Source organism: Oxyura jamaicensis, chromosome 6 (assembly GCF_011077185.1).
Source record: "Oxyura jamaicensis isolate SHBP4307 breed ruddy duck chromosome 6, BPBGC_Ojam_1.0, whole genome shotgun sequence".
NCBI lineage: Eukaryota > Metazoa > Chordata > Aves > Anseriformes > Anatidae > Oxyura > Oxyura jamaicensis.
The window spans coordinates 23,681,150-23,694,028 of record NC_048898.1 but is presented as its reverse complement, the minus strand read 5'-3'; the positions used below and the strand labels follow the sequence as shown (position 1 = coordinate 23,694,028).

The 12,879-nt window shown below is 44.9% G+C and overlaps 1 protein-coding gene across 1 annotated transcript in view; it reads left to right on the top strand.

The window, feature by feature from the left end:
• The first annotated feature begins 9,531 nt into the window (after window positions 1–9,531).
• Window positions 9,532–12,879, top strand: part of COL17A1 (collagen type XVII alpha 1 chain) — a 37,338-nt gene continuing 33,990 nt past the window's right edge. Inside the window, exon 1 of the mRNA XM_035329419.1 lies at window positions 9,532–9,775. The gene's annotated coding sequence lies outside the window, so the exon portion shown is untranslated. The remainder of the gene's footprint in view (window positions 9,776–12,879) is intronic.

Below are 12,879 nucleotides of genomic sequence, written 5' to 3'. Positions count from 1 at the left end.
GTGTGGCCATTACTGAGGAGAACAAGAAACAAAAGATTAACTCTGAGCTTAGGAGCCAGATTATATAAAGAGGCTTTCCTCTGCTCTTTATCTTCTCTGCATATTCCTTGTTTATATCCTTGCTGTTTTAGTCATTGTGACTGAAGTTGTAATACCTTGTACAAAAATGGTGAGCTTTTCCAGAAGAAGCCCCATTGCAAGGCAGTGTGATCCCAGCCAACTTAGGGTCATCTTTCCCTTGCAACCATCAGGAGAACTATATGAAAGAAGTCCACAGTTAAAAATGAAGAAGTTTTCTTGCCTAGCTCCAGAGCTGTAGGAGTCCTGAATAAAATAAAACCTTCCCAATCAACTCTGGCACATTGGCAATCTGCTGCATGGTTGTCATCTTGGTGTCATTGCAGTCGTACCAGTGAGTTACAGACCAGTTACATGAGCTGTGCTAGGTGCAGCAGCTGGGACATCTGGGTTCTAACTGCATCAACTGCAAGAGGGACATGACAGTAGCATGACAGAGCTACGTGATTTCTGCAGGTGATACTGGCAGTACTGCTACTGCTATGCCAGTAACCATGGGCAGATGTTCCATAGCTTGTATTGTACCATTGTGTTCTTTTGAAGCAGAAATAAATCAGGTGGAAGGACCACAGACCAGCACTGATCTGTTCTGTTATCTGCTCAGCCCTAAATCTTCTCTTTGTTTATCCTTCAACAAACAGATTTTGGTTGGAATTAGCATATCACCTGTGGTTTTGTATGGCAAAGGTGTGTCTGGCTGGAGATTTGCTTGCAGAAGCATGATAGCTAATGAAAGGTGGGAGGCTTGGAGAGGTGTGGGGGAACGGGAGCATACAGAAAATAACCCCGAATGGTGCTGAATACTGCTTTTAACCCACATAAGAAGAAAGCTACAAACCGAAAAGTGTTCTAGATTAAAGAGCAGTGAGGGATCATAAAACAAATTGAAAAACATTTGTTAATGAGCTGCCAGCTATGAATTTTAACTTCTACAATATAGTTCAAATATTTACTCTCATTCTAGCTATTGATAAATGGTGCGACTAACTACTCTGTAGCCTCAGCCATAGTTTCCAGCTTTTACTTGTTTTTATAATTAACACAGAGGCAAGGCAAAAAAGGAATGGGTGGAGACTGAGATTTTAACCCTAATATCTGTTTTTCATGTGGTTTTTGAAGAGAAGTGTTGAGAAGTGTTGTGACTGTTGAACACTGTGCGTCTGATCTGTAGTTTTGCTTCTGTGCTATCATTTGTATGATCAGGAATTCTGTGCCAGGCTGTCAGATATGGGTCTGAAACTTGATCTGGAGTGCTAGCCTATAAAAATGGAAGGAAATCTACAAATGCTATAATTACGTAACAAGATACAGGTTAAAAGGCACTGTGAGATAGATAATGATAAAAAAAATATTTCTATAATTTTTATTTAAGCATGAAAATATAAAATAAAATTATAAAATGTAAAATATACTATATATTATTTATACTAACATGTAAAAATATATAAAATCTAAACATAACATCCTTAAATCCCATAAAATGTAAAGATTTTTACATAACAACAGAAGCTGAGGAAGATAGACCTTGTACCTTGTGGCCAAGATCATAAAGAAAATTCTCAGTGTGGCAGGAGGTTGGATCACAGTTTCAGTCTGTGCCAGCTTTCCCACACAGAGCGAGGACCAGCATTGTCACACGCATCTCCACCACAGAGCAGGCAGCACACCGCAGTTTCCTGTCTCCAAACCTTTACAGTGACCAGGCCGAACAAAGTGACTCCTGTGCTCCTTGCAAAGCTAGAAAGACGGAGGGGTGTCTTTTTGTAAACAATCAATTCACCTTGAAAGTCAGAAGAAAAGTATGTTCTAGAGGAAGACACCTATAACATTGTCTATGGGATGAGATGTTAGCAGACTGACTCACCTGCAGTTCTGCTGAGCACTATGACTCCTTTAGTGCTTGTTCCTGAAGGATTCTTGTGGAATCAAGGACTGCTAAACATATAGAGTTCTCTTATTTTTCAAGGTGCAATGAAAGTGAAGTATTTTTTTTACCTTCTCCCATATTCTCCCTGACTCCTTGCCACAAGCCCCATGTGCAGTATAGACTATAGTAGCTTTGGATGGGTTCTTAGGCTTTCACAGCCTTTTTGTTCACTTTAAAAAGTAGTTTGGAACTAGTACATAAGTCTTTTATTCCAGGTCCAGCTTTTTATTGGTGCTGTAAACTGTGTATGTCTTACCACCAGTCATCTAGTTCTTCACTTTATCTGTAGATCCTGAGCTGAAGTGATTATAGAATAACAGAATGGCTTGGGCTGAAGGGACCTTAAAATCACACAGTTCCCATCCCCTGCCATGTACAGGGACACCTCCCACCAGACCAGGTTGACCAAAGCCCCATGCAGCCTGGCTGTGAACATCTCCAGGGATGGGGCATCCACAGCTTCTCTAGAAACCTTTTCCAGTGATTCACCACCCTCATAGTGAAGAATTTATTCCCAATATCTAATCTAAATCTACTCTCTTTTAGTTTGAAACTTACTCCTAGTCCTGTCACTCCACTCCCCAACAAAAAATCCCTCCCCAGCTTTCCTGCAGGCCCTCTTCAGGTACTGGAAGGCTGCTGTGAGGTCTCCCTGGAGCCTTCTCTTCCCTAGACTGAACAACCCCAGCTCCCTCAGCCTGTCTTCATAGGAGAGGTGCTCCAGCCCGCTGATCCTCCTTGTGGTCCTCCTCTGGACCTGCTTTAACAGGTCCGTGTCCTTTTTGTGCTGGGGGCCATAGCTGAACACAGTGCTCCAGGTGGGGTCTCACAAGAGTGGAGAGGGGAAAAGTGAAGGAGACATAATTTCTGTAACACAGAAGAATGTTTCCAAAGAGGAAGCAGCCCTGAAGAAGTGTTACTGGCTCTGCATGGGACTACCTCATTCTTTACTTCAGTCATTTTTACAGTGTGAGAGAGAAGAGTCTCCAGCCTCAGTACTGAAAGCACGTACGAAGCTTCCAGCTGCCACGGGAGGTGTGTTCTGGAGGCTGATTTGACCAAAAGGCTCATGTCCCGTCTTGTGTTCCCAGTCCTGCAGGAGAAGATCTGCAGTCTTCCAGCCATGTGTATTGGATAATAATATTTTATGCCTCTGGAATGTATCTGCTAATAAAGGAGTGCCATTTAAATCAGGGCTTTGCAAGCCTGTACATGGCAGGTGAGGCTGCGTGCCCCAGGAAAAGCAGGTGCAGTAAGACAGAATCGAGCCTTTCTGAGGACCAATGTGGCAAATAAATAGAGGCAGAAATAGGAACAAAATCAGTTTCATGTGACTCCGTGCCTCAGGCAGTTGTAGCAAGTGGGATGGTGTTGCCCTTTGTTCTGAAAAAAGATCTATAGTTGCTGCATTATAATATATAGTGTTAATCCAGATCTTAACTGAAATAAGCACGATCCAGCCCTATGCTAAGGGAAACCCGTCTCTTAGTCAAACTCATTTTCAATAGTCTGATAAACGTGTTTAGAAGTTAGCTGATTTGTGGTTGGGAAGCACCCAGAACAAGAAGCTGATTAAGGCAGAAGTATGGAATCTCTTCTGATCGATGGCAATAAACATAGCTCACAAGGTGTTCCCTCAGAAGGAGTGCCTCAGCAGCCCATCCAGGACTTATCATTCTGTTTACTTTGGCAGTGAAAAGAGAGCACCACCCTGAAATGCTTGAGAGCCTAATCACAGGCAGTACCTTCCTAGCGATGAAGAGGAAGGAGCATGTTTCTGGAGAACTTAACAGAGATCACGTCTGGGACAGAAATCTTGAAGAGCTTTTTTAGTCTTCCATTCAAAGTCTGAGTCAGGAAATTTGCCAAATGGCCTCAGTCTTCATCATGCATAGGCCTTAGAGGGACAGTCAGAACATCCCAGGATCTGCAGAGCACAGCTGTTCTGACATGGTTTTACACAAACACATTTATTTATTTATTTTTACATCAGAAACATGGCTTCATAATCTTGATACTTCTCCTAGAAATCTGTTCCAACCTAACTTTTTACTTCCTTTCCCTTTTTCCTTCCCTTCCACCACCCTCCCATGTGTTTCCCATCCTGCTAATGAGAAGCTCTCCCACCAAGCAGGAGGTGAGTTATTGCAAGCTGTAGCTAAGCCTGCCTGAGATTTTCCACCAGGACTTTTTGCCAATGGGGGTTTTACATTTTCTGTCAAGAGGGCAGCTGGAAATCATGCTTTGATTTGATGGAAACCAACGCTCAACATTTTCTGAGGTAGATCTCTAAGAAAAGCGTCTCAAGCTTTTGTCCTGTGTGCATTGTTAACCTGTGTATTCTTTCCATGTTGCTTTTTGTGATGGTGCTTAAAGTTACAGGCTTTGGACTGGCAGCTGGAAGAAGTGGTTGAGTTGTTTGTTTGAAATACTGATTGCTTGGAATTTTGGCCATGGGTATGGCTGGTGAACAATTCACAAATCAAGTCATGTTTTTCTGGGGGCTTCCAGATTTTTTTATTTATTTATTTTTGCTTGTTGCCAGTTCTTTGTAAACACTTTGCTTTGTCTTTTCTCCTGTATTTGTATTGGCAGCACCACAGCCAGGTCATCTGGCATTGGTTTTGTCCCTTTGCTGCCTGGCTGGCTGAAACATTTGACATGCAGGGTTAGCAAATAATGCATTTCCTGGGGAAGAGTTTTGGACCAGTTGGCACCAGTGCTAAAACTGGGGAGAAGTTTGTGGGTGAGGTTGCAAGCAGTCAGAAGTTTTCTAAAAGTTAAGGGATAGGAAATTATTTGATCCTGTGAATTGGACTTTACAGTCTCTTAAATAAAACACTCAAGGACTGGTTTCTTTTGTCTTTGACCAAGCACATTGGGCAGTGGGCTCACCGTGTGTACCTAGCAGCATCAAACAAGAGGCTCAGTGCAGCTCTCGGCTCTGCCGTTGTCTGCAGCGTGTGCTGGGGGCAACTCTTACCTAGAGGACAGTGAAAGGGATTATTCATCATTGCAGCACTAAGAAGGAGAGGAGTCTCATGGATGAAAGTTACTTAATTAAACTCCCAGTGACACCCCTCAGAGCAGCAGTGATCAGGTCCATCTGGTTCACGGCTCTGTTCCCTGGCACATGCCATGGTTTGCTGGCTTCCTAATTGCCTTGAGTGAGGCAAAACAGGAGACACAGAGGTGACAGCAGGTGACATTTGCAAACAAGTCTGTTGACATCCCAGCCTTGGTGCCGTCTGAGGTGAGTCTGATGTATGTGACAACTCCTGGTTCTGCCAGCCTGTCCCTGCTGTACGGCCCATCCTGTATCAATTAGTAAAACATGCCCAAGCAGTGATGCACACAGAAGGCTACACAGAGGACGGGGACCTTAAGAGGCCAGCGGTGTGTTTTGTTTGGACCTGTCTGTCACCACAGCCTGCATCATCAGGAGCAGTCCCATGCACAGATGCACAGGACAACGCGTACACCCATTGGCAGCCGTGAGGCCATGCTCCTGTCTAGTAACCAGTGGGCTGCTGTGGTGCAGAGCACCCAGGTGGGGTCACAGCCCTCCTGTCCTGGCTGTGGGCTTGGCTCTGGGCAGAGGCAGACAGCTGCCTGCAGCTGCTGAGGAGTCCCACTTCTCCTGTCCACAGGGTGATAACAAGACCCAGTCTTCAGTCACTTCCTCCCATTTTCTGTACCCCACCAGGACAACCCAGTCCCTTCTTTCTGGACCAGTAGGGTTCAGTTTATCCTGTACTGTTAAGGATCAGTGTTTCATAATGGTCTCTCTGCATATTTAGCTTTATTGTAATCACTGCTATTTATTACATGCACTGTGATAAGCCTTAGAAGCTGTAACAAGTCACATGTCATGTGGCTGTATAGATCCAGAAGGAGAGAGGAAGGATGGTCCTTAGTTGTACAGCTTTTATACTAATCTACTATCTATATTAATATTATTATATAATAATATATTGATATTAATATATAATAGTAATATATATTAAATAATAATTAAGACAGCCAAGATATCTTCTCGATCACTGAGCTCTCTCGGGACCTGGGAGATTGTGTTAGCAATGTGGTTTTTTTGCATCCTGCCATTACTCACCTCCCAGGACCCCAAAGAAATGATCAGATCCCCACAAGGCTGTTATTCATGCCCAAGGTTACTCACGATGAGTTTCTGAAGGGATGTGCAAGCTGCAGGCTTGGGGCGTTGAGTCAAGGCGTGACTCAGGAGGCTCTGGTTGGTTCAGAGCTGCCTGGCCCAGCGCGCAAAACCCAGGCACAGAGGGAACTGCAGTTGCTACCCAGAAATACATGTTGCTTCTTCTTCCCTATGTGAAGCACCTTTGTGTGGGCCTGCAATATTCCAACCGTGTTCATGGCTGATTCACTAGCCATGTAATTTACGTGTCAATTGACAGCCCAATACACACCTTACCCTGTGCTATACAGATCCCTCTGAGGTTGGAGATAACAAGCTGTCGTCACTTGGCTGTTTCTAAACCATGAACGTACCTTCAGCTGCTAGCAGACAGCCATGGCGGGGTTCAGCTTTGAGGCTTTTTATCTTTGGACTCAGCTTGCAGAGGGCAAAGTGATTCAGATTTGCCGTAGCACAGCCCACTTCCAGGTGCAGTGAATGCGCAGTGTGGAGTTCTCCCTCATCTTCCCAGTTTTTGCAGTGTCCCCTTCAGCTGCTGTAAGCTTTTGGAGCATCTTAATGGGTCTTTGCTCAAGCCACTTCTCAGCAAGGACTTTATAATTCAGCAGTCATCTCCAGATTAGCTCACAGGACTTCATATTGTCGATACTCTCATTTATCAATTGGTTTAGTTTTGTTATAGAAGCAATTCTGCTGAAAGGTCAGATCCCTGGGTATTGTCTCTGTGCTTTGCCTATACCAAATACAATCTTGAAAGAGGAACATGCAAGTTCCTGGAGGATAAAAGAAGGCACTGTAATTTAGTGTAGTTAGCAGCTTGCACCAGAGAAAGTAGTGTCATTTGTGATCTGATCTCTGTAGTTGCAAGGCTGAGGCATGGATCAAACACTCAGAACCTGAGTGACTTCTTGTAGTGCTGGTGACACACCCAGCAGCAAATTCTGCCTCTGGGAGAACACTGCCAGGTACACCCAGCAGCAGTGTGACTCCACATCCTCAGATTCTACCATCTACAAGCTAAATCAAGGAGGACAGATAAGGAAATGGGAGGATGGTGATTGTGACTTCCAAGAGGAGCTACAGCTGCCTCCCCAGCTCTACCCACCACTCCACACAGTGCCACTGTCACTGCAGAAGTGACAGCTGGCAACTTGGCCTGAAGATAGGTCTGCTGCACTGTGTTGCAGTGAGCCAGGTAGCTGCAGCACCTCACTTTCAGTGGCTCTGAATACCTGAGGCAATCGCTGGCCAGTACAAGGTGAGGCTGCTCAGGACCTCTCTAAATTATGTCCTTGATGTTGACACTTGCGCATGCAGAACCTGAGTGAACTTGAGTGTGCTTCACTGGGCAGATTTTACCAGCATCCTCAACTTCATTTTCTGCTACGTTTCCACTTTTAAATGCAGAGTCAGTGTTCTCAAGATGTGATTTATTTCCAGGTTCCTTTTAAGGCACCTCTATGCCATCCCCTCAACCTGTTTTTCTTTGCCAATTTCTTACTGGAAAGTAAAAAATGACTCATAAAGAGCAATTCCACAAACACTTTGTTGTCAAGAAACCTTAAACAAATGTCTTTGTCACTGACCACACTGCATGGGTTAAAATACTGTAATTTTCTTATTTTATCAAAATTGCTCTGACTACTTCTTTTGTTTATGCATGCATAAGGAAACCTGTAGGACAAAGGTAAAAGAGGGAGATAATTCCTCCAGTGCTGAAGGCATTACTTTAGAATTTGAGGTCCCACTTCTTGCTCCAGCAAAGTGTGTGTGCCAGTCCAGTGAGCCCCTCTCACACCAGAGGGTCTTACAGACCTAGAGTACTGTGCTGCATTCAGTCCTTCCCTTGAACTGCTTCTGTCTGTGAGCAGCCAGGGTATGCCTGAAGCACACGTCTGTGGCACTGGAAGCAGATGTAAAATGAGATCACTGAACTGCAGGGTGGAAGTGGAGTTGATAACAAGAAGGCCAGTAATGCAACATTTTGAAGAGCGTGAAGGTCATAAGCCAAAGCCGCTTCTGTCCTTTCTGTCAAGTCACAAGCCAAAGCAGTCCCAGTCTGGTAAGGTCCCTGACTGAGCTCTACACATCTTAATGGCTTAATTAGCACATGTGGCTGGTTTAGACAACTGAATATCCTTTGATTAGTGTACAGAAGGCAGATTTTCCTCCGCGCTTCATATCTGACTAAAGATAAATATAAATACAAGTTCTGGGATTTAAGAGATGCTTTGATGAATTCTGAAGACGTTTTGATCCCCGGTAAGAAACCCAGGGCCAAGCCTTTGTGTAGAACTGTATACCAGCTGTGTCTCTCCACACCTTTGGAAATTTCCAGTATGAGCAGAGTATGATCTTGGCTGTACACAGCTACAGTTTCTCAAAAGGTGTGTGCAAAAATAGATATGAAGCCTCAAGTTCTCTCCCTTACAGCAGTATGAGACTGACAAAGTGTCTGTGTAGGGTAAGAAAAGCCTTGGTGAATTCTGAAAATGTACAAAGACACACAGAGCAAGCACCAAATGACACTGCCGAGGAGAAAAATCTTCACACAAGGCATAGGTAAGCTGTGAAAATCTTTGCTGTATGACACTGGGCATGCTAAAATGTTGTACAGATTCAAAAAACTAATTGGACAAATTAATGGAAAAAATACCATCATGGAATGATTGCAAAATTTCTGCCTTTGACTAATGAAGTCTCCAGCAAACACAGGAACATATCTGCATGTGCTCATCTCATTCACCCAGTCCTCCCATCGCTGCTGATACGGGCCATGGTGGGACACAGTTGTGAGTTGGGTGGAGTTTTTCTTCAACCCACTGTGACTGCTGTCTGCTTTGGTTCCTATTCAGTGGGAAGTCTGCAGGTGGTAGACATGGAAGAAATCTTGTTCCTTACTTAGTTTGATGTGTTTCATTTGATTATGGTATTTATTGATAATGCTGTCTCCTGAATAGAGCATAAATATCCGTGGGGTCTGCAAGCAGTTCAGGGCACTGACATGAGCAGTTTTCAGCCTGTTTGCACCAGCTGGAAGTTTGCTCCAGTGTATGCAAGCAGCAAAATAAGATTCGGTCGCAGCCAGCTTTGCAGAGACATTGGCAGGTGCTGCATAACGTTCTGTAAGAAAATGCCAAAACAGGTGAGATTCATGTGTTAAAATGCTCAGATCATGTATCAGAAAGCCCTGCCGTAACAGTTCATTTCCCCTGACATAAGCCTTCACGCCTTTGTCTGTCTGGGATCTAAGCAGTTAACCTACCTGAGCAAATAGGTAGGAACATTCTTGCTTTCAGTGAAGTTTGACTCCTGGAGGCAGATTTTTTTTTCCAGTGAGTTCAGATAATTGGAAGGGTAGGGTGAGGCAGGAAACCACGACACACCTTTGTCAAGACTTGTTTAGGAGCAAGGGATACAAAAGCCCAAGAAAGGCGAGAGTAAAACAGTTTAAATAAAGAAGAGGTGAACATTTCTGGATGATCACTCCAATTCCACACACCTCTGGAGGCACACAATATAAGGTGTAGGTGGCAAAATTTATAGGAAACGGTTGAAGAGAGAAACAGATTTTCAGTTCATTAACTGAAGCATATCAGGTAAGTTACATTATTAAAAAAAAAGAAGAAGAAGAAGAAAAATATCCTTTATTTTCTGTCTTCCAGATTCCTTGCAGAATGCTCTGTTCTTGGACAAAATAGAGGAGGTGTTATGTTTCTTCTGTGGGGGAATACTGTGTAAAATTAGAATTGTATAAGAGCTGGGTCTTTTTGGTTGTGTTTGTCACTTAATATAGCTCTTTTAAAAAGAGTATTAAGTGCAAGGAGTACATCTTGTGGGAGATAAGAAATGCAAAGTCAAGTTCAATGTACATTTTTAATACATTTTGTGAATCCACCATGCAAATAGATAAAGGTAACTGAATGCTCTGTGTTGCGTAAGTGCATCGGTGTGGTGAAATGCAGATCATCTGCTGGCTGTTTTTAAAACCGTGACAATCTGAAATGTGCTGGAAGAAATAATCATTGTAAACTGAAGCTTCAGGTGGTGGTTGCGGGCCATAATATTAAGGAATAAGTCCTGAAAATGCCAGGAACTGCTTTGGAGTGAAAGTCCGTTTTGCCACAGACAAGCTTTGCTTTGTCTCAGGCAGGTTTATTTATCAGCAGTGAGTCACTGATTACAGATTTTGGGCCACATTTTGTCACAGAAGGTTACTATGCCCTGTAAAGTGTTTCTGAAGCTTCATCACAATAAGCCAGAAAAGTCAGATTTGAGAAGTGGCAGAGTCCTTTCTGCAGCTGGTCTAGCAGCTTGAACACAGTGACATGAGGTAAAAGACCTGCCTTCTTTTCCTGTCTTTGGACTGACTTGTAGTGAGGCTTTGGGGCTGTTACTTGTCCTACAGCACATCCACGCTTTGGCCGTGTGCCTAACCTGCTTCCCTGGCATTAGCATCATTTGAGGGAATCTACTGAGTGAGCAGACATGGAGACTGATTTTGTTGATTCAGTCCTGACGATGTTGCTCTTGGTTGAGTAGCTGGAAGTGAAAGAAGTAGCTTTAAAACAGAATGAGAAGGTCAGGTTCCTAGACAGCAGGGAGAGGGAGAGCTAAGGGGCCACTTTTTTAACCGGTTCTGTTACTCCTAGGATAGCAGCACCTGAAATGCACCTGTAGTGGCATTTGGTGTGATGGCAGTCAGGGCATTTGCTTCTAACACTGTCAGTGACATGGTTTAGAGGCATCTACCGAGTCTCAGGGTAATTGTGATCAAAGGGTTCCTCTGACATTAAAAATTTTTAGTCTCAGCACCTGCTGGTGCCTTTTTCTCCTAAAGGAGTGTCTCCCAGCAGGAGCCATACTAATAGAGGCAGGAGAGTGCTGAAGGGGTGTGCTGTGAGTAGCAGCAGTCAGACAGGAAAAGTGGAGGGCCATTATGGGGGAACAAAAGGCTCTGAAATGTACCTGCTTTCATTTTTCCACCAAAATAAGTCTTCATGGCCATAAAATAGCCATTTTTCCCTTCCCATTTGAAAAGTGCCTGTAGTAATCTTTATTGTCATTGCACACCACTAATACCTAGCTTCTAAAATAATATGGGGAGTTTGAACCTCCCATCCCAGACTGCCTTAGCATCCTCGCCAGCGTGCTGTGCTGCAGTCGGCTGGAGCAGCAGCGTTGGGCTTATGTGGAAAGCACAGATCTAAACAGATCCCTCCTGGTTCCTTGTGCAAATTCCCTGGTTTTAGGAGTGCCACGAGCATATTTCAGCCCCAAGCTTGTGTTAAACCAGCCTTAGTGTTGCCCTGTCTTACTCTGCCTGCACTGTTTGAGAGTGATCCCACATCACAAGCTCCTGCTTGTCGCTCTGAGATAATTGCAGGTGACTCCTCCGATTCAACAGCGCCGCTACTTTACCTCAGACATTGCCCACAGCTACGTCTTCGTGAACCTGGTTAGGAGGAGCTGGTGAAGCGAGTCAGTCCTGGCAGATAGTGGGAGTCAGCCTGCTGAAGCCTGGGCTGGCTTTCGCATTCACGTGGCAAAGACATGCACAAGATCAACATGCAGCGTGTGCCAGGGCTGGGCTGGGGATGTGTGGCTTCAGAGATGTCATGTAGTCGTTGTGTTGTCCCCCCCCCCCCCCCCCCTTTTTTTTTTCTGATTGATATCAGAGCAAGATATCCCCCTTTCTCAAGGAAAGGCGAGGACACAGAAGATGTGTTCGCGCAGGGGCTGCACTGGCCTCCTGCAGCATCCATAGCCAGCACAGCTTCCCAGTGGCAGAAGGGAATGGACTTATGCAGCTACAAGGCAGGAGGGAAGCAGTTTCCAAATGTAAAGCTGTAGTGCTGACATCCCTACAGCAGCTTTCAGCACCTGGTTTTGGGGAAGAAGCTGCAGAAGTGCTTCCACTGTTGATGCAATCAGGAGAAGCAGAGACTGCCTTTCCTTGGAGGGAATGGCCAAGAAGCTTCCCTTGCAGGACTGGTGTCCTGCTGGAGACAGAGCTCTCCTAACGCACAGAGCTCCAGTTCTGCATATGCCTAGGAATCAGCCCCTGGCTAGTCCCTTGGAAATCCCCAGTACTAGCAAACACTGCACGGGTTGGGTAGTGTCCTGCTGCCAAGGCTGTGTAAGGACCTGGATGTGGCTTCAGGAGCCCCATTTGCAGGGCTGCTTGGGCAAGCTCCTGGGCTGAGGTACTGAGGGTGAGGGCTGTGGGCACCCTGAGTGTTCTCTGCAAAGTTCAGCTGAGTCGGTGATAGGAGGCATGAGCTAAAGGAGCTTGACTGAGAGCATACCTCCTGAGCTCAAACTGTTCCTCTCCAGCTCTGGGAATAGTGGGAGCTGCTCAAAGGCAGATCTGAATCCGAGCTTCAGATATTCCTCCATGGTCACTGCTTCCTACCTCGTGTCCTTGTCTGTGCCTGGGTAGGAAGCATAACATCAAAGGTGGTCCTTGGTAGATGCTTTGCAGGAGGGTAAGGTGGAATCGTGAGGACCAAACCCAAGTGGCAGCTGGATTGAGGGGGCTTGGGTTCTGCCTCAAGCTGGACTCTGGAAACTTGGGAAGAATTTTGCCCAAAACATTTTCAGACTCAGCCTGTTCAGTGTGTAGTTTTCTGTACAGTTGTGCCTTCAACTTTAAGGAGTCATCAAATGCAGAGGAGAGTTTTTGCCTATTATCACCTTCTGT